Raw genomic sequence first — 19,261 nt, 5'->3', positions numbered from 1 at the left:
ATTGAGGTTCAGTTTCGATACTGTCCTGATGGCTAATAATGTGCTATGGTCAGAACAGCAGTGATATTTCCCTAGGAGGACAGGCTCTTCCTCGTCACTCACAGGCTTCCAACAAGCCTATGATAGCTTACTCCCAATACAATACTGAGTGACCTTGACCCGAAATCCCAAGAGATGCATTGCTCTAATGCATACCTGGGCCAGGTGACAACCATGACAATGATCAGCGTTTTCCTTATTGTCAAGGGGGCAGCCATGTGTGGCTGAGTGGACATGCACGGACTCTGGGAGGAAAGCCTTGGTTCAGCTCAGCCCTGTTCTCCAGGAACCCATTTACCTGTCTGAGATGCTGGCAGCCACATTCTCTCTACTGGGACTGCTGCAAAGATTCAGTCAGGTCACAGAGGGCTTAGCCGGGCGGTGGGCCAGGCCACCAAGGCTCATGACTTTGAGGCGACACCATCCACAAGGAAGCAGACGTGCCTCGGCTGGTTGGCGTGTCCCAGCAGGTGTAAGAATGCATTCAGGGATTCCTACCTGGATGCCTGACTGGTCTGCCCTGAGCAGTCGTTCTTACCACAGAACATGCCTAGGAGATGTTACTTCCTCCCTCTTTCTGACAAGTTGCAGTTCAGAAGCACAGAGGACTTCAGTCCTCAGGGCCACGGGCCATGGCATTTCTCCTGCTGACGCCTGTTTATGCTGGATGTTAGCTAAGGCTGATCACGTTTTGTACCTAACATGGACTGACATCTTTTGAATCTCTGCATATTGCTGTTTTCACCAAGCCACATGTAACACTTCAGAGTGCCAAATGCTTTTTAAAAAATAGATCTGGCTCTGCAAGTGTGCTGCAGAATAACATGGATGGAATATGGCTTTTATGAAAACACAAAATGTTACTGACAAAAAAAAAATGAGAGAGAATTAAAGAATTCTCTGGAAAGAGATGTTTTGCAAAGAGACATGTGTTCCGAGCACTTATTTCAGGGGAGAAAGAGGGGAGCCGTCCCCTCCTGGGAGGGGAGCCGTCCACAGGAGTCCTGGTTCCTCGGAGTCTCCAGCTGAGAGGAGGCAGCATCAATTCCACTCTCTCCGAGGTGGGACAGGCACCTGGCTCTCCTGGGCTGTCCAGGTGTGACTGGGATTAGGGACACAGGGGCCCTTGGAAGTGGGGCCACGCTCCAGAGCAGATCCTTTCTGGCTCCTTGCCACCCTTTACAGACCTCGTCTCCTGTCGGCCACCTGCATCCTTGACCCTCTCCCCCTCTCCTTCTGTCGTACAGGCCGTGCCAACCTGGCTTCACATTTCAGTGGCTTTTAGTCACTTGCAAACTGTGGTTTCCACGGTCGTCCGTGCCCCTTGCTGTCCAACCTGCCGTCTCCATGTTCAGTATCCTCTCTCTCAAGACAATCCCACACCCGCAGGCTGCTCCAGGGCCCCCTCCGCCCACCGCCTTCCCGAAGCCTCCTGTCTCTGGGGCGAAGGCTTTCTCCGTTCCCCTGCAGACTCCTCTTTGCCTGGTTTCGCACTGGGCTCCTCCTGGTTTCCCCGGGGGCTCGCCCTCCAAGCACACTCCCTCTCCTGACACCTCTAAGCTCTCACAGCTGTCTCCTGTGCATACAAACCATCCCCCCATCTTAGAAAACAAACCAGGCAAAACTACAGGGGCAGAAAAGGGTGGGTGGCCGCCAGGATCCAGGGCAGGGGCAGAGGATGTGTGGGTGGCCCGGGGTGTTTTTAGGAAGGGGCAGCTATTCTGTATGATGCTCTGATGGGTGTGCAGCAGCCTGCCTCTGTCGGCACCCTGGGGCTTTACGGCAGAGTGAACCCCAAAGTCGATTAGGAACTGTATCAATAGTTAGTAATCATCTACCAATGTCGGTGCAACAGTTGAAACAAATGAATGTACACCAGTGCATGTGGTTAACAGAAGCTACAAGAGAAGGGGGACCCTTGAGAACCCACTGTACCTTCTGCGCAATTTTGCTGTAAACCTAAAAATGCTCTAAAAAATAAAAGTTTTTGAAAACAAATAAAACCCTTCCCTTGGTGACTTTCAAGTAAGTGGCATAGGAAGAACAGGTGTTTAGCTCACAGAGTCAGTGGGAAGAATTTTGAGGCTGGGGATGCCAGCATCACACAGAAGCAAATGCCCTAAGCTCCGGGACTTTCTGCTAGGAAGACAGAGTCACGAGTGTGTCGAATGAGAGAAAAAGGACTGGCCCACAGCCAGTCTGCCTCTGAAAGAGCAGCAAGGTTCAGTTGGACGGTGCTGAGCATCACTCTGAGTCACAGGAGAGGTCGTAGGCAGACAGACTCCTGGGTCCCCCAGACACATCGCCACGTGGATGAAGCCAGCGGAAATGGGTTCCTCAGGATGAGACTGTAAAGAGGAAAAGAGGCTTGTATTAAGGCAAGGCAGAAGACGCAGAGAATAAAACAGAGCCTTGGAAGTCAAGACAGACAACGTGGACGTGGGGACGGACCACAGGGTCTCCTGTGTGCAATTGCCAGGGCCATTGTCGGCCAACAGAAGGGCATCCTCGGACGGCGGGATTTCTCCAAGAATGCACCCAGGAACCCTTCCTCCACACAGACTTTTCCAGAGGCTTACACAAACATATTCAAAGGGCAATCACAACTTACAGCTTGAGCATGGAAAGTCACTGAATAAAGGCTCTGCTGGGAAGCACTGTAACCAAGTAACCATGGGTCTAAAGCTAAATGTTTATTACCAACACGGCTACACACAAGGCACGCATGTTAACAGTCATTCCTCACAGCGCAGTCAGTGCTCCCATTTTGGAGGCAAAGAATGATGGAAATAAATCTAGGCCACTGTCTGTAAGAACAGGTAATATTGTTATCAACCCCCCAAAACCCAAATAGTAAATTGAAAAGTTCTCAAAACCAATATGTATGCCAACTAAGAAATGGATATATATATATATATATATCAGAATCATGGGCATTCCTGTATATTAGCAACAATTAGTTCTCAAAGTTAAAACAAATTTTTGTTACTGAAAAGTGGCACACATCTAGGAACGAATCTAACAGAAATGATGTGGAACCTATTTACCCTGAAAACTGTTCTGAGTCACATGAAGAATGTTTGGATAAACAATCTTTGGCTGTCAGTTCCTGAAGAGGAGGTCTCAGCGCTGAGCGGTATCTGTCCCCCCAGAATTAGTGGGCACACGTGGTGCCCTTCCAGTCCAAATTTCAATCAAAGTTTGGAGAGAACCTGACAAAACAATTCCAAATTTTATTTGAAAATAAGAAACAAGCAAAGTTGGCCTAGAAACAAAATTTCAGTGTAGCCGGGATGAATAGTCGTGATGTGGAAGACAACGAACAGCTCCAGGAGTTCATGGTTGTCTCCTAAAATCCCAGATGAGCACGTCAGCAGCACTGAAGCCAGGCGGTGGCCAGGAAGCCTCCTTCTCCTTCTCCAGTTTGCTCCCTTTAGTTCCTCACCCTTTGCAGAGGGGCGCGGAGAAGATGAGGTGGGCAGGGGACTCTTGAATGATGTCAGAGTGGGTGTAGGGGTTGAATGGTGGCCGTCAGATGATGTGTCCAAGCCCTCACTCCCAGACCCTGTGAATGTGACCTTATTTGCAGAAAGAGTGTTTGCAAAGTAACTAAGGGTCTCAAGATGAAATCGCACTGGGTGACTCAAAAGTGAAAAAGTGGAAGTGCTATGCTCAGTCGTGTCCAATTCTTTGCGACCCCATGAACTGTATAGCCCACCAGGTTCCTCTGTCCATGGGATTCTCCAGGCAAGAACACTGGAGTGGGTTGCCATTTCTTCCTCTAGATGATCTTCCTGATCCAAGGATTGAACCCAGGTCTCCCTCATTACAGGCAGATTCTTTACCCTCTGAGCCACCACGGAAGCCCCAGCTGACTCAGGTAGGCCCTAAACCCAACGACAGATTCTTTAGAGGAAGTGGGAGAGGAGACACAGTGAGAAGCGGGAAAGGCCACATGCAGCAGGAGAGCAGAGTGACATGGCCATGAGCCAAGGCCTCCTGGGGCCCTGGCAGCTGGAAGGACCCTCCCCCAGCACCCCTGGAGGGAGCACAGCCCTGCCAACCCTTGACTGAGGACTTCCGGCCTCCAGAGCTGGGAGAGCTCAGATTCCTGACCCGCAGAAACAAGTGTCTGTTGTTTAAAGCCACTATATTTGAGTGATGTGTTACAAAGCAATCAATAAGTAATTAAATAATAAAAAGACTCATCTAAGTTGAGCTGGACGATCCCTCACCTCCAACCAGGATCCCTCATGTGCTTTGCAGGTGACCCCTCTCCTCTAAGAGATGGTCCCACAAAGCTTGTCTAATGAGTCTCCAGAAGTGTCCATGTTCACCAGGAAAGAGCCTCAAAAGAGACATCTCAGCATCACCTCTTAACAAAATCATGGCGGAACCACCAGGGCCAAACCATTGAAAGAGCAAAGACTACCTTTACAAAGTCAGCTAACCTTCCTCAAACATGCTATTCAAAGCTGTGCTCTAATTGAGATTTTCTTCTCCAGCAGGTGATGTAGCAGGGGAGAAAGCTGACCCAGGGAAAAAATCTTGCTGTGCCAATCATTAATGCATGAAAAAAATACACAATGTTTCAGTATAAGGGAGACCCACAATAGATATCCAATAAAAGGCAACTAATACTTCACATGGTTACCCTTGATCTTAAAAAAAAAAAAAAACCCTACGATTGTATTATAAGATGCTGTGAGAGATTTCATGGTTGACCATCCTACCACTTTATTTGGGATATAAATTCAATCTTTGTTGAAGAAAGTTTGGGTGAGTGGATGGATGGATGGACAGATGGATGGGTGGACAGATATTTGGATAGACTGATCAATTGATACATTGATTAATTGCTTGACCACAACATGACTTTTTGCATGTCATGCAAAACGGCCGCAACGTGCAGAGTTCCAGAGGACAGATGGATGGTGGCCTGGAGGAGGGACAGAGGAGCAAAGATGGGCACAGGCCACAGCCTGTGCGGAAAGGGCCACGCATCAGCAACCAAACCCCAAGAGGCAGTTCCACTTGCCCTTGGCAGTAAGCTGGGCCTACAGGACCAGGCCCCAGGAGAGCTGGCCCGTCACTGCTCCCCTGTCCCTGAGCCATCTGTCTAGAGTCTCCTAAAGCCACAAGGGTGTCCTAGGGACAAGGACCTCAGGGATCTCCCTGACCAGGGTGCAGAGAGATTCCCAGAAGTGGTGGTGGCTGATCCCCAAGATGATGGCAGAGAGAGACAGCCCAGCACACCCAGGAGTAAGACAGACTGAGACCCGGGACGTCTGGGGCCTCCCGGGAGCCCGAGGGGGTGCTGATTAATGGGTCCTGCCTCCACTGCGCCAGGCATCCATCCTCCAACTCCCCTGCTCTCTGCCCATACTGAGAGGGATGTGTGCGCCTCCTCCTGGGACTGGGACAGGGAACAGTGACAGGCCCAAGCTCTCCAGGCTAGGGGGTGAGGGGGGCAAGGGGAGGCGTGCACACAGCTTGGAGGAGGCTCAATTCGGAATGGCATGTTTGCTGGGGAAGGGGCCACGGGGTGAAATTTGAGCTCATTTCAAAAAGATCTTAGGGTGGAAATACATCATCTTTCAATTAAAATTTTACTGAATTTTCACTTGAATTTCCCCATCTGCTGCCTTCATTATGCCTAACCCTGAACCTCGCTTGAAGCCATCTGTGTTCTTATCTCATTAGATTGGGGTTATTTGTGTTTGTCCGATTCCAGCAGGAAGCAGCGAGTCCCTTGCAGGGAGGAGCCGAGTCAGGGACGTTCTGGATCTTCTGAAGCTGACAGATGCCTGTCACTCCACAGGGTCTCGGAAAGGGCCTGGTCGAGCAGACGCTCCGTCAGTGGTGAGGGTGGACCGGAGCTCCTCCATTAACTGGCCTTGACTCAGAAGCAGTGGCCCCGTGACCTGGGGCTCCAGATGGATGCCTCGCTCCCAGAGCCCCTGAAAACGGATGGGCCCCACGCTGCAGTGAGGGGCAGGGGTCCTTACGTGTGTGCAGACACACATTCACACTCACTGCCCCAACCAGAGCCCAGGGCTGACGGAGGTGACCCCGGATCATCCCTCACGGCACACTTGGCACACAGTAAGCCCTCAGTAGATGCTCCTGGTGTGTTACCGAGGGGAAAGCCTACAGCGGAGCTCAGAGCTCGCTCAATGGAAGGGAGCGGCTGGGAACCGCCGGTCTCGCTAGCCTGGCACTTCCCGGGGCACAGGACACAGTCGGCGGGCACCCTGGTCCCCCTCCCCTCACCCACTCGGGCTGTCGCTTGCCCCGCGGGCGCTGCTGGCTCACCTGTTCCCTGGGGGCCCCGGAAGGAGCAGACTCGCTAAAGAGAGCCAGTCACGTTCCACCTATAAGTCATGAGATTCTGGGTCAGAAGCAGAGAAAACAGGCGTCCTAACTGCTCATGACCAGGCATCGTGGCCATAGGCGGGGCCAACCAGCCACTCACAGGTCAGCACAAGCCAAGCCTGCAAAATGCACATGTTATTCAGAGGGAGGAATCTCCGGAAGTCCTGGAGAAACATCTCCAGCGCTGCCGGACATGTGGTTTACCAGCAGGCGCATCCGGAGCCTGAGGCATTCATCTGAGGCCATGAAAATGCGTGCGAGCCCCGGGTGTGTGAGCGGACAGTGAAAGCGCAGCCTGGAGCCGCAGGGCCCCAAGACCACCCTGATGCCCCCTCCCCCTGCCAGCCAGCTCCCCCAGATGCTGTGGGCCTGACTCCCAAGCCCAGCAGCCGCTCCCTGCTCGCCCGCAGCCCGGCTCCCATAGACATACACAGGCCTGTGTGCACACGGGCGCACGCGTGCATGCAAGCAGCACGCATCAAGGTCAGGCCTCTGACAGACACAAGTGCATCTCCCCCGCCCCCAGGAGGCCTGCGCTGCCATCGCCCCACCTCACAGCGAGGCAGTGGGGAAGTGGGGCAGCTGAGAGGCCCACCCTGCTGCACAGGGTCCCCGCCGCTGCTCTGCACGGCTGGTGTCCGGCAGCGGCCGTGGTCAGGGGTCCAATGATGGGCCTGTGGTCCCAAGCTCAAGTCCAGCCAACTGCAGGCCTAGATGTCTTCCCAACTCCCTCTCCCCCATCTCTGCCCCCTCAACATGCACACATGCACGCATGCATATTGCTAACTCAGAAAACTGACTCTGGAGAAGGGACAAGAAATGACGGTATTTAAATCACAAATGCCCATCAGTCCAAAGAGAAAACACTTGACCCCCGCCCCCCAGAGTAGGAAAGACATCATCCAAGAATCAAAGAGCTTCCAAATTGCCCTGCTCTTTCCATCAGCTCGACTTTGTGTCCTGGTCTGCCTGCATCTCGCACCACAAGTGTTAAGGGGTCGTCACTGTAGACCACGGGGCCGGAGGCTCCAGATGGGGAAGCAACAGACCACGTACAATAGGAGGTGGCTCTGGACACAGAAGGGCCTGCGGCAGGTGGCCAGAGAGGCGGGGCCCACTTGAGTGTGGACAGGGATGGGGGTCCTGAGCCCGAGAGCAGGCCTGGGCCTGACCGTCCCCCAAGCCCCGGTCACCTCTGTCAGACCAGCGCACAGTCTAAGGATGATGCCTGGGAGAGCGGGGAGGGCTGCAGGCTGGGTCCTGGCCCCGGGCCTTGGTCCCCCATTGCCCCGAGAAACCAAAAGTAATTTCAGGTTTTGGCTAAAGAAACGCTCACTAATTATGGAAGCAGAGAGACTGTTTCTGTTCTCAGTAGGAGGCATATTTACTTCTTTGCATGAAGGTATTTCTAAACACAGGTAATTATAAAAATCATTACCCCCCCAAACCAGCGTGGGAAACCATATGGTCGGTAATACATTCATAAATAATTACCCGGCTCCAACTCTCTGAAATAATATTTCCTATTTGTTTTATGTCTTTCTGCAGAAAATAAATCTTCCACCGTGTTCTCTCGTTTGGTAAACAGGTTGGCGGCAACTCTGGATACCAGTAGAGACAGGAAGTCAGGGAGAGGGTCTCAGTGCCCCCTCCGGACCCAGAGGATGTGCCCCTACCCTAGGCCTGCAGGCCCACTTGGGGTGGTGCTGAGTCCCTGGACACCCAAGCATCCTGGCTCACCCCAGTGGAGGCCCTGCAACAGGACCAGCATGGGGCTGCCTCTGTGGGGGCCCTCTGCCCCATGTGGGCTGAACTCGACTTCTCTCCCTCTGACTTGTCGAGATCCCTCTGTCCACTGTTCCATGGACAACTCCTGTTTGGCATCAGGCAGATTTCAGGTCCAGCCACGCACGATGAGCCCCAGTCCTGCCGGAGGGGCCTGTCCAGGCCGGTGGGCGAGGGCCAGGTTAGGCCCAGGGAGAGTCAGCCAGTGGGGCCTTGGTGACTGTCCGCCCCCTCCCTGCTTCCCGGGAGCCCCGCCTCAGGCTCTGCTTTGGCACCGACCCTCAGTGGCCCCATCCTGCCTCCCTTCCGCTCCTCCAGGATCTCTGTGTTCTGGTGTCTTTTGCTTGAACTTAGAAAGTAAACCCCACTTGTAACTCTGCTGGGGAGGGCATGAAGCAGTCTGTGTACTGTGGATGCAGATTCTAACAACCGTATGAAGCTATATCAGCCTGCTTTTCAGGGAAAGAGTCTCCCTGCAAAAGCTCTCCCAGCCCTCGGGCAATGGTGCTCCCTGGAGCACCATCACAACCGGAAGTTTGGGGTTCTGTTCACTCGCGCAGGGAGGCTGGCATCACTGCCTGTCACCTCATTGGTGGCAGCGCCCCATCCAGGAGTTTGGGGCGCTCCCAGAGGGAAGGGGGTCCAGGGGGCACTTGGAAGGACGCTGGCAGCAGACAGTCCTTTTCCACACACAGCATCCCACCCCCTTTGGCTCTCATCTCACCGGGCAGATCCTCTGATGGGTTCAGTCTTTCACTCCACGAATGTCCAGAGAGCAAATGTGTGTGGGGGGAGGGGGAGGGGAATGGGCTGCGCTGGGGGACCCCCAGGTGTCAGTTCATTGCCCTTAGCCTCCGGCAGATGCTCTCTGGTGCTGAACGAGGAAGCATCTTGTCACACCTGTGGCTGCTGATTCAGTGTCCTAGAGATCACATGACTCTGCTTTTCCCAATCTTGCTGTATTTCCAGAAAAGTCCTTCAGTGATGATGCCCTGATTTCCGTGCTGTTTTGCTTCTTCTGAAGGAGCTGCTGCTGTTTGCGCTTGGGCTTTCCAGGCTCTAGCCTCAGGGCGCTCCAGAATCCTGCTCCTTTGTTTAAACGTATTCTCATTTCTTCTTGATCTGGGTCCATGGCCCAAGTTTATCTTCTGGTTCACTCACTGAAGTGTGGGCACCGTCAACCTGGTTCTCGTGACTTGCATGCTGACAGTAACGACAGTCCAGCAAGGCACCTTTAGGTCCAGACTCTGGTCCTGAGCAGACACTCCTGCATTTCTTTCCAGTAAACCACTCCCATCCTCCCAGCCCTCCTTGTCAGAGAAACGTTGAGAGTAAGAGTTGCTTACTGTTTTTTTTCCTCTGTTTTCAGGAAAAACCATTATGTTAATCCAGAACATTCTCTGTGCTTATTTGCACTTCACTCCTTGATACATACATTCCTTCCTTCATGCATACTGCCTTGCTGGTTCCCATGGTAGACAGGTTATGTAATATACACGGAGAATGCTCAGCGCTGTACCGAACACAATGGGTGTAACTGGTGATCACGACCAAGAAAGTTGTACCATTTGATCTAATAGCTGTTCTAACACAACGGATGGGCTTTTCAGGTGGCGCTAGTGGTAAAGAACCCGCTTGCCAATGCAGGAGACATAAGAGATGTGGGTTCAATCCCTGGGTGGGGGAAGATCCCCTGGAGGAGAGCAGGGCAACCCACTCCAGTATTCTTACCTGGAGAATCCCCTGGACAGAGGGGCCTGGCGGGCTGCAGTCCACAGGGTCGCAAAGAGTCAGACACGAATGGAGGGACTTGGCACAGCACACAGTGATGTAACTGAAGGCTAACTCCTCAACATTACTGTTCATCTGCCCTCCAGGGACCCCGGGTCCACCAGCCAAAACCCTCCTTGGAGAAGGCTCTCATGCACAGGCTGCCTTTCGGGAACTGTGGGTTTCTCAGGACAAAACAGCCACAGCAGAAAGTTCTGGAGAGAGAAGAAAGCTGACGTTGGCCTTGATCTTTGGCCAAGAACCCAGAGCCCCACTGGGCAGACTCCACCAAGGGTGACCGAGCAGAATGCCTGCAGTCTCCAGCAGAGTGAAGGCGTCACCGCCAGCAGCTCAGAGGAGCACACCCACGAGGCACTGGGAAACGGCCGCCAGCGTGTCCCCTGCACGCGGAGGCACCCTCTGAGCATCGCCCTTGACATCTGCGGACCTCGGCCCCGTCAGAACGGTGCCCCGAGGTGAGGAATTCATGAAGCCTAAATCGCAGACTTCTTATTTAGAATGCTTTATAGTGAATACACGACAGGTGTAAAAGCACGCGGGAAAGGTCCTTTTTAAAAAACCTCTATGGAAGTATAGCTGATTTACAGTAATTCAGCTTTATACATACATAGATGTTTGCTGCTGCTGCTGTCGCTTAGTCTCTAAACCGTGCCCGACTCTTAGCGACCCCACGAGCTGTCACCCACCAGGCTCCTGTCTGTGGGATTCTCCAGACAAGAATACTGGAGTGGGCTGCCATGCCCTTCTCCAGGGGGTCTTTGTGATCCGGGGATCAAACCCACATCTCCTGCGTTGCAGGCAGGTTCTTTACCACTGTATCACCTGGGAGGCCCAGATATATGTACGTATATACACACACATGTCTCCACTCTTTAGATTCTTTCCCCATGCCGGCCATCTCAGAGTATTGAGCTGTATTCCCTGCGCTATACAGTAGAGTCAGGGTTAGCATTTTTATATTTAATGACTTCTTCCTGCCCTGGTTGCTTCTGGGCAGGCTCAGGGCAGTGTTGACACTTGTGACAAACAAGGACGCCCACAGCTGACTCTCCCTCTGGAAATGCTGATGGTGACATTAGACCAAAACCATCACTGATGCGGTACCCAGGTTTGCCCTCCAAATGCCACCCAGCATTCATTAAATGGTGCATCTGATGGCAATCTCACGCTACATTGCAATTGCTAAGAAAATGACTCATGCGTATGAAAAGGAGGGTCTAAATAGCAATCCTTGGTTATTTTTAATGTAGGATGAACAATATGTCTACCAACACGGAGATCATCAGGGAAATAAACTGACTTATACCCTTACATATATTCACCATGGCAATGACTTGGCTCACATGTTAGGTATTTTATATAAACGGGACAAAGTTCATGTAATCACCGTAAATGTGCATTTTACTAACACTGATCCACTGAAAACCCCAGACTGATATGGCAGGTCAGGAGACCTCATGATCCCTGGAGCACAGAGACCTAATTGATTAAAAAATATATTTATAATAATTTAGTATGTTGGTACATTTTTAAGCTTCATTGAGGTAAAATTGACAAATAAAAATAGCATTTGAAAAGGCAAAAAGATGTGACACTGAAAGCTGAGCCCCCAGGGTCAGTAGGTGTCCAATATGCTACCAGAGAAGAGCTAAGAAACAGCACCAGGAAGAATGAAGAGGCCGAGCCAAAGCAGGAACGACGCCCACCTCTGGACGTGTCTGGTGGTGAGAGTACAGTCCGAAGCTGTAAAGAACAATATTGCATAGGGACCTGGAACGTTACATCCATGAATCAAAGTAAATTGGAAGTGGTCAAACAGGAGATGGCAAGAGTAAACATCGACATTTTAGGAATCAGTGAACTAAAATGGATAGGAATGGGAGAATTTAACTCAGATGACCATTATATCTACTACTGTGGCAAGAATCCCTTAGAAGAAATGGAGTAGCCCTGATAGTCAACAAAAGAGTCCAAAATGCATTATTTGGGTGCAATCTCAAAAATGACAGAATGATCTCTGTTTGTTTCCAGGGTAAATCATTCAATATCACAGTAAACCAAGTCTACGCCCCAACCACTAATGCCGAACCATTTTCTGTCTTTTTTTCCTCCCATGGTGAGAACACTCATCCACTCAGCGAATTCCACGTACACAATACAGTATTGTCAACAATAGTCACCAGCCTGTACACGAGCTCGCCAAACCCACCCTGCATAACTGCAACTTTGCACTGTTGAGGAATAGCCCTAAGCTCCCTCCCCCAGGCCCCGGCAACCGCCCTTCTCCTTTCTGCTTCCATGAGTTGGATTGTTCCAGATTCCACAAGTAAGTGGCATCATGCACGGCTTGTCCTTCTGTGCCTGGTTTATTTCCCTTATCATAATGTCCTCCACATTGCCATCCATGTTGTCACGAAGTGCAGACTCTCCTTTAAGGCTGAGTAACATATATATATATACACATATATGTGTCATTTTGCACATGCGTTATATATATACACACATAAATACATTACAATTTTCTTTATCCATTTATTTTTCAGCAAACATTTAGACAGCTTTTTATCTTCTCTAAAAACATCTTGGCTTTTGTGAATAATGCTTCAGTGGGCATGGGAGTGGAGACATCCCTAAGATCTTGATCTCCTTTTTGGATAAAATCTTAGAAGTGGAACTACTAGATCATATGGTCATATAGTAGCTCTATGTTTTTAATTTTTTGAGACTCCTCCATACTGTTTTCCATAGCGGCTGCACTAATTTGCATTCCCACAAACAGGGCACAGGGCCTCCCTTTCCTCTTCAATCTTACCAACACTTGTTACCTTTTACCTTTCTGATAAAAGCCGTCCTAACAGGTACAAGGTGATATTTTCTTGTGGTTTTGATTTGCATTTCCCTGATGATTAGTGATGTTGAACATCTTTTCATGTACCTGTTGGCCATTTGTATGTCTTCTTCAGAGGAATGTCTCTTCAGGTCCTTTGTCCATTTTTAAATTAAGTATTTGTCTTTTGCTACTGAATTATATAAGTTCCTTATAAATTTTGAAGATTAATCTCATCATATATATAGCTTGCAAATATTTTCCTCTCATCGTAGGTTGCCTTTTCACTCAATCGACTGATTCCTTTGCCGTACAGAAATGTTTTAGTTTGATGCAATCCCACTTGTTTATTTTTGTTTTTGTCTGCATTTTGAGGATCATATCCAAAAAAATCATTGCCAAGACCAATGTTATGAAGTTTTTCTTTGATGTTTTCTTCTAGTAGTTTTATAGTTTCAGGTTTTATGTTTATGTCTTTAACCTATTTTGAGTTGATTTTTGTATAGGGTGACATAAAGCTTCCATTTCATTCCTCTACATGTAGAAATCCAGTTTTCTCAACATAGTTTGTGAAGAGACTATGCTCTCCCCAATGCGTGTCCCTGGCACCTTGCTAAAGGTGAAATGACCTTAAATGCATGGGTTTACCTCTGTGCTATCTATTCTGCTCCACTAGTCTACATGTCTGTTTTCACACAAGCACCAGGCTGTTTTGATTACTGTAGCTTTGCAATATATTTTGAAACCAGACAGTATGTCTCTATCTTTGTTCTTCTTTCAAAAGATTACTTTGGCTAATCTGGGCCTTTTGTGGTTCCATGTGGATTTTAGGGTGGTTCTTTCTGTTTGTAAACAAGGGTGCCATTAGGATTTTGATAGAGACTGCACTGATTCTGAAGATCACTTTGAGTAGTATGGACATTTTAACAACATTGATTCTTCTAACCCATGAACACAGAATATCTTCCCATTAATTTCCTTCATCAGGGTTTTAAAATGTCCACTCTACAAGTCTTTCACCTCTTTGGTTAAGTTTAACCTGAAGTATTTTACTTTTTGTTGCTACTATCAAAGAGATTATTTTCTTAATTTCCCTTTTAGGTAGTTCACTGTTTGTGTACAAAAATGTCACTGATTCTTGTATGTTGATTTTTGTATCCTACAACTTTATTAAATTTATTAGTTCTAATAGTTGTTTAAGTTCTAACAGTCTTCACAGTTTTCTACATGTATCATCATGCTATCTGAAAATAGAGATAATTTTAAGTCTTCTTTTCTGGTTTGGATTTCTTTTATTTCTTTTTCTTGTCTAATTTCTGTGGCTAGAATTTCCAGTAGTACTATGCTGAATAGAAGAGGTGAGAGTAGGCATTCTTTCCTTGTACCAGACCTTAGAAGAAAACCTTTTAATTTCCCCATTGATTATGATGTTAGTTGTGGGCTTTTTAAGTGTAGGCCTTATTGCATTGTGCAAAACTCCTATATCAACTTTGTTGAGATTTTTTTCATAAATGAATGTTGATTTTTTTCAAATACTTTTTCTGCATTTACTGAGTTGGTCATGTGATTTTTATCTTCCATTCTGTAAACGTGATGTTATCACAGTGCTTGATTTATGTATGTTGAACCATCTTTGCATCCCAGGGGTAAATCCCACTTGATCATAGTGTGTGATCCTATTAGTGTGCTGCTGGATTCAGCTTGCTAGTATTGCATGGAGAATTTTTACATCACTGTTAGTCAGGGATATTGGTTATCAGTGGCTTTAAGGATTTCCCCATTCAGTCAAGAAGTCAAAGAAAAAATTCCTCCCAAGATTTATATGCAAAACTTCAACCAATAACACTGGTGGGTCAGAAGACTGTCCTCTACAGAAACCTCCCTTACAGGATACACCCCACTTCATGGCCTGACAATACTTCATGTGGGGATCATTGGTCAAAGTCCTCCCCTCTGATTAAAACCTCAGCTGTCTGACACAGACTTCCTGGTGGTAACTGGAATCACTACACCACTATTCTGGGCTTCCCTTTTGGCCCAGCTGGTAGAGAATCTGCCTGCAGTGCAGAGGACCTGGGTTTGATCCCTGGGATGGGAAGATGCCCTGGAGAAGGGAAAGGCTATGCACTCCAGCATTCTGGCCTGGAGAATTCCATGGATAAATAGATTCAAGGGATTAGATCTGATAGAGTGCTTGAAGAACTGTGGACACAGGTTCGTGACATTGTACAGGAGACAGGAATCAAGACCATCCCCAAGAAAAAGAAATGCAAAAAGGCAAAATGGCTGTCTGAGGAGGCCTTACAAACAGCTGTGAAAAGAAGAGAAGTGAAAGGCAAAGGAGAAAAGGAAAGATACCCATTTGAATGCAGAGTTCCAAAGAATAGCAAGGAGAGATAAGAAAGCTTTCCTCAGTGGATCAATGCAAAGAAATAGAGGAAAACAACAGAATGGGAAAGACTAGAGATCTCTTCAAGAAAATTAGAGATATCAAGGGAACATTTCATGCAAAGATGGGCACAATAAAGGACAGAAATGGTATGGACCTAACAGAAGCAGAAGATATTAAGAAGAAGTGGCAAGAATACACAGAAGAACTATACAAAAGAGATCTTCATGACCCAGATAACCACGATGGTGTGATCACTCACCTAGAGCCAGACATCCTGGAATGCAAAGTCAAGTGGGCCATAGGAAGCATCACTATGAACAAAGCTAGTGGAGGTGATGGAATTCCAGCTGAGCTATTTCAAATCCTGAAAGATGATGCTGTGAAAGTGCTGCACTCAGTATGTCAGCAAATTTGGAAAACTCAGCAGTTGCCACTGGAAAAGATCAGTTTTCATTCCAATCCCAAAGAAAGGCAATGCCAAAGAATGTTCAAACTACCACACAGTTGCACTCATCTCACATGCTAGCAAAGTAATGCTCAAAATTCTCCAAGTCAGGCTTCAACAGTCCATGAACCGTCAGCTTCCACATGTTCAAGCTAGATTTAGAGAAAGCAGAGGAGGCAGAGATCAAATTGCCAACATGCATTGGATCATAGAAAAAGCAAGAGAGAGCTCCAGGATAAAACATCTACTTCTGCTTTATTGACTGCGTGAAAGCCTTTGACTGTGTATATGACAACAAACGGTGGAAAATTCTTCAAGAGATGGGAATACCAGACCACCTTCCCTGCCTCCTGAGAAATCTGTTAGCAGGGTCAAGAAGCAGCAGTTAGACTCGGACACGACTGACTGAACTGAAGTCACCATTCCAATCATTAAACTGATGTTTAACATGCTGCGCTCAGTCACTCAGCCATGTCCAACTCTTTGCGACCCCATCAGCTGTAGCCCACCAGGCTCTTCTGTCCATGGGATTGTCCAGACAAGAACACTGGAGTGGTGTAATCATAGACCCAGATTCCTACTCCTCTGTTTGCAGAGACATTTTCATTATATTACACTTCCCTCCTTTGCAAATAACTCCCTTGGTTCTATTTGTCCAGTCATTCTTTCCTTCCTTCAACAATTGCATGTGCCAGGGTCTAGGCCATGGGGACGAAGCTGACCCACGGGCCAGGGTCCTTCTCGCAGGTGACTCTGCCGCTGTACGGGAGACAGACAAGGCCACAGCGCCAGGGAGTGACCCGAGCTGGGAGGAGCCGAAATAAAGGCCGGGAGGCGGAGGACGGCAGCGGGCATGGAAGCAGCAGGATCCGTGGGTGTGAGAGGAGACGGGCCTGTGACTACAGAGGCCAGGACGGGGCCGCACCTGAAGGATGACGAATGGAGCCGGAGAACAGGCGGGAAAGGGGGGCGGGGCACAGCAGGCGAGGCCTTGGTGTGCAACCTGGGAGCGAGGTGATCTGCTCTAAGCTTTTTAAAGACCTATCCTATGGAAAACAATATAGCGGTTCCTACAGAAAACAATGTGGCAATTTCTCTAAAGATTAAACAGAATTACCGTGCGATCCAGCAATTCCACTTTGGGGAAAAATACCCAGAATAATTGAAAGCAGGAGCTCAAGTATTTGCACACCTAGATTTACAGCAGCATTATTCACAATAGCCAAAGGGTGGAGACTAGCCAAGTGTCATTGGTAGATGAATGAAGAAGCAAAATGTGGTCCGTCCATAGAATGGGAGTGTGGTTCAGCCTTAAGAAGAAGGAGACTCTGACAGCTGCGACGACATGGATGAGCTTCAAGGACATATATGCTAAGTTAAATAACCCAGTCACAAAAGGACAGATACTGTGTGGTCCCATTTATAGGAGGTCCCTAGAAGAGTCAGAGCCACAGAGACAGAGGGGATTGTCAGGGGGTCGGAAGTGAGTGTATTTAGTGGAGACAGTTTCATTTAGGAAGACAGAAACTGGGGTGGATGGTGGTGACACTCACTCAACAACCTGAATGTGCCCTGGTCCCACAGAACTGTGCGGTTAAAGTGGTTAAGAGGGTGAAGTCTCTGTTACGTGTCATTTTGCCACAATTTTAAAAAACTACATTTAAAATGTCCAGTCTTGCTCCTAAGCAAGCAATGGGCTGGAGAGGGAAGCATGCAGCCAGGAGCCAAGTCTAGGGCGTCCCCGGGTCTAAACAAGAGATGCCGGGGCCAGAAGGCAGCCTGCAGGAGGCCCCGCGGGCAGTCAGGGTGGCCAGAGGCTGCACAGCCTTTGGAGACAGAACCTGGGTGGGAGGTGGGGCTCGGGAGAGCAGGGGGGGCCACCTCCTGGGTGCGGGGCTGAAGGCCCCATGCTGTCAGGCGGGGATGCCGGGGACAGTGAGCTTGGGCGTGAAGGTGAGGGCTCGGCTGGGACCCTGCCGAGGGCCCGTGGTGTCTGAGAAAGGCCGCCGGAGCCAGACCAGCGGCAGGCGGGTCCCCTCGGGGCGCTTCTCACCAGGCACGTGCTGACATGGCCAAAAGCACGTCAGCATGATGGGAACAGCGGACACATAACTGGGAAGGAAGGCATTTTCCTGCTGCTGGAAAATATTCATACAGCACTTTCAATGAAAAGACACACAGACATTCTATTTTAAGGCATAATAGCGCAGGAGGAGGGAGACGCACCGAGCTGACGTGGGAAAGATAACAAGGCTGCAGGCATCGAAGGACCCAGGAAGTCGTGACTCTAAAGAGCAAAGGCCTCCGAGGCGGATGAGCCCAGGTTGGTCTGGCGAATCCAAGCGCCGGACTCACCAGTCCATGCTTTGCCTGTTGTCCCCTGATCCGACTTCGCTGACTTGCTCCCGTAACATCCTGTTTGTCAACAGCAAGTGAGATGCAAGAGGGCATTCTCGTGGGGGGTTAAAATCAGCCCTTCGAGATGTGTATGCATGTGAGGATTTTGCCTGTAAAACTGAGAATGACCTGGAGCCTCGGTCAGCAGGCAGAATACAGGGGACACGGTCCTGCTCCTCTCCGGCCTTGGGGGTCGCACGGGGCCCTATGGCCAGCCTGCCAGGGGCAGCTCTGAACTTCAAGAGTTTCTCTCTCACTGAATGGAGGCCGGAAATCCAAACTAAAATGCCCATGGGGCCTTCCGCCAGCCGAAGGCCCTGGGAGAGGGTCCTTCCTGCCTCCTCTAGCCTCTGGGGAGGCGGTCCTCAGTCTGTGGACACACCCCTCTGAGGCCTGTCTTGTCATCACATGGTGATCTCCCTGTGTGTCTGTCTGTCTCTCTCCTTAAGACGACACCGGTCACAGAACTTAGGACCCACCCTCACGCAGGATGACCTCATGTTAACTTGATAGTCAGAGCTATGGTTTTTCCAGTGGTCATGTATGGATGTGAGAGTTGGACTATAAGAAAGCTGAGTGCTGAAGAATTGATGCTTTTGAATTGTGGTGTTGGAGAAGACTCTTGAGATCCCTTGGACTGCAAGGAGATCCAACCAGTCTATCTTAAAGGAAATCAGTCCTGGGTGTTCATTGGAAGGACTGATGCTGAAGCTGAAACTCCAATCCTTTGGCCACCTGATGCGAAGAGCTGACTCATTTGAAAAGACCCTGATGCTGGGAAAGATTGAGGGCAGGAGGAGAAGGGGACGACAGAGGATGAGATGGTTGGATGGCATCACCGACTCAATGGACATGAGTTTGAGTAAACTCTGGGAGTTGGTGATGGACAGGGAGGCCTGACATGCTGCAGTCCATGGGGTCGCAAAGAGTCAGACACAACTGAGCGACTGAACTGAACTGATATCTGCAAAAACCTTATTTCCAAAGAAGTCATATATAAAGGCACTGGGGGCCAGGACTTGACCTGTGTCTTCAGGAGACACAGTTTAACCCACGACGGTGACCCACCCAGACAGGGAGGCCCACAGAGTATCGAGTGTGAGTGCCAGCTGCAGCGCTGGTTCTAGAAGAAGAAAGTCCTGAAGGAGCGATATTTTCTTAGATAAGACACCAGGCTCGATGGCCAAAGATGATAACAAATGACTGTGTC

At 49.3% G+C, this 19,261-nt stretch overlaps 1 long non-coding RNA gene across 1 annotated transcript in view; it reads right to left on the bottom strand.

The window, feature by feature from the left end:
* Nucleotides 1-1,839: 1,839 nt before the first annotated feature.
* LOC139033839 (uncharacterized) overlaps nt 1,840-19,261 on the bottom strand; it is a 47,957-nt gene continuing 30,535 nt past the window's right edge. The window contains exon 2 of the long non-coding RNA XR_011486325.1: nt 1,840-2,387. This is a non-coding gene — a long non-coding RNA (uncharacterized lncRNA). The remainder of the gene's footprint in view (nt 2,388-19,261) is intronic.

Source organism: Odocoileus virginianus, unplaced genomic scaffold, assembly GCF_023699985.2.
Source record: "Odocoileus virginianus isolate 20LAN1187 ecotype Illinois unplaced genomic scaffold, Ovbor_1.2 Unplaced_Contig_5, whole genome shotgun sequence".
Lineage (NCBI taxonomy): Eukaryota > Metazoa > Chordata > Mammalia > Artiodactyla > Cervidae > Odocoileus > Odocoileus virginianus.
The sequence above is the reverse complement of the archived record's forward strand: the minus strand, read 5'-3'. Positions and strand labels throughout refer to the sequence as shown.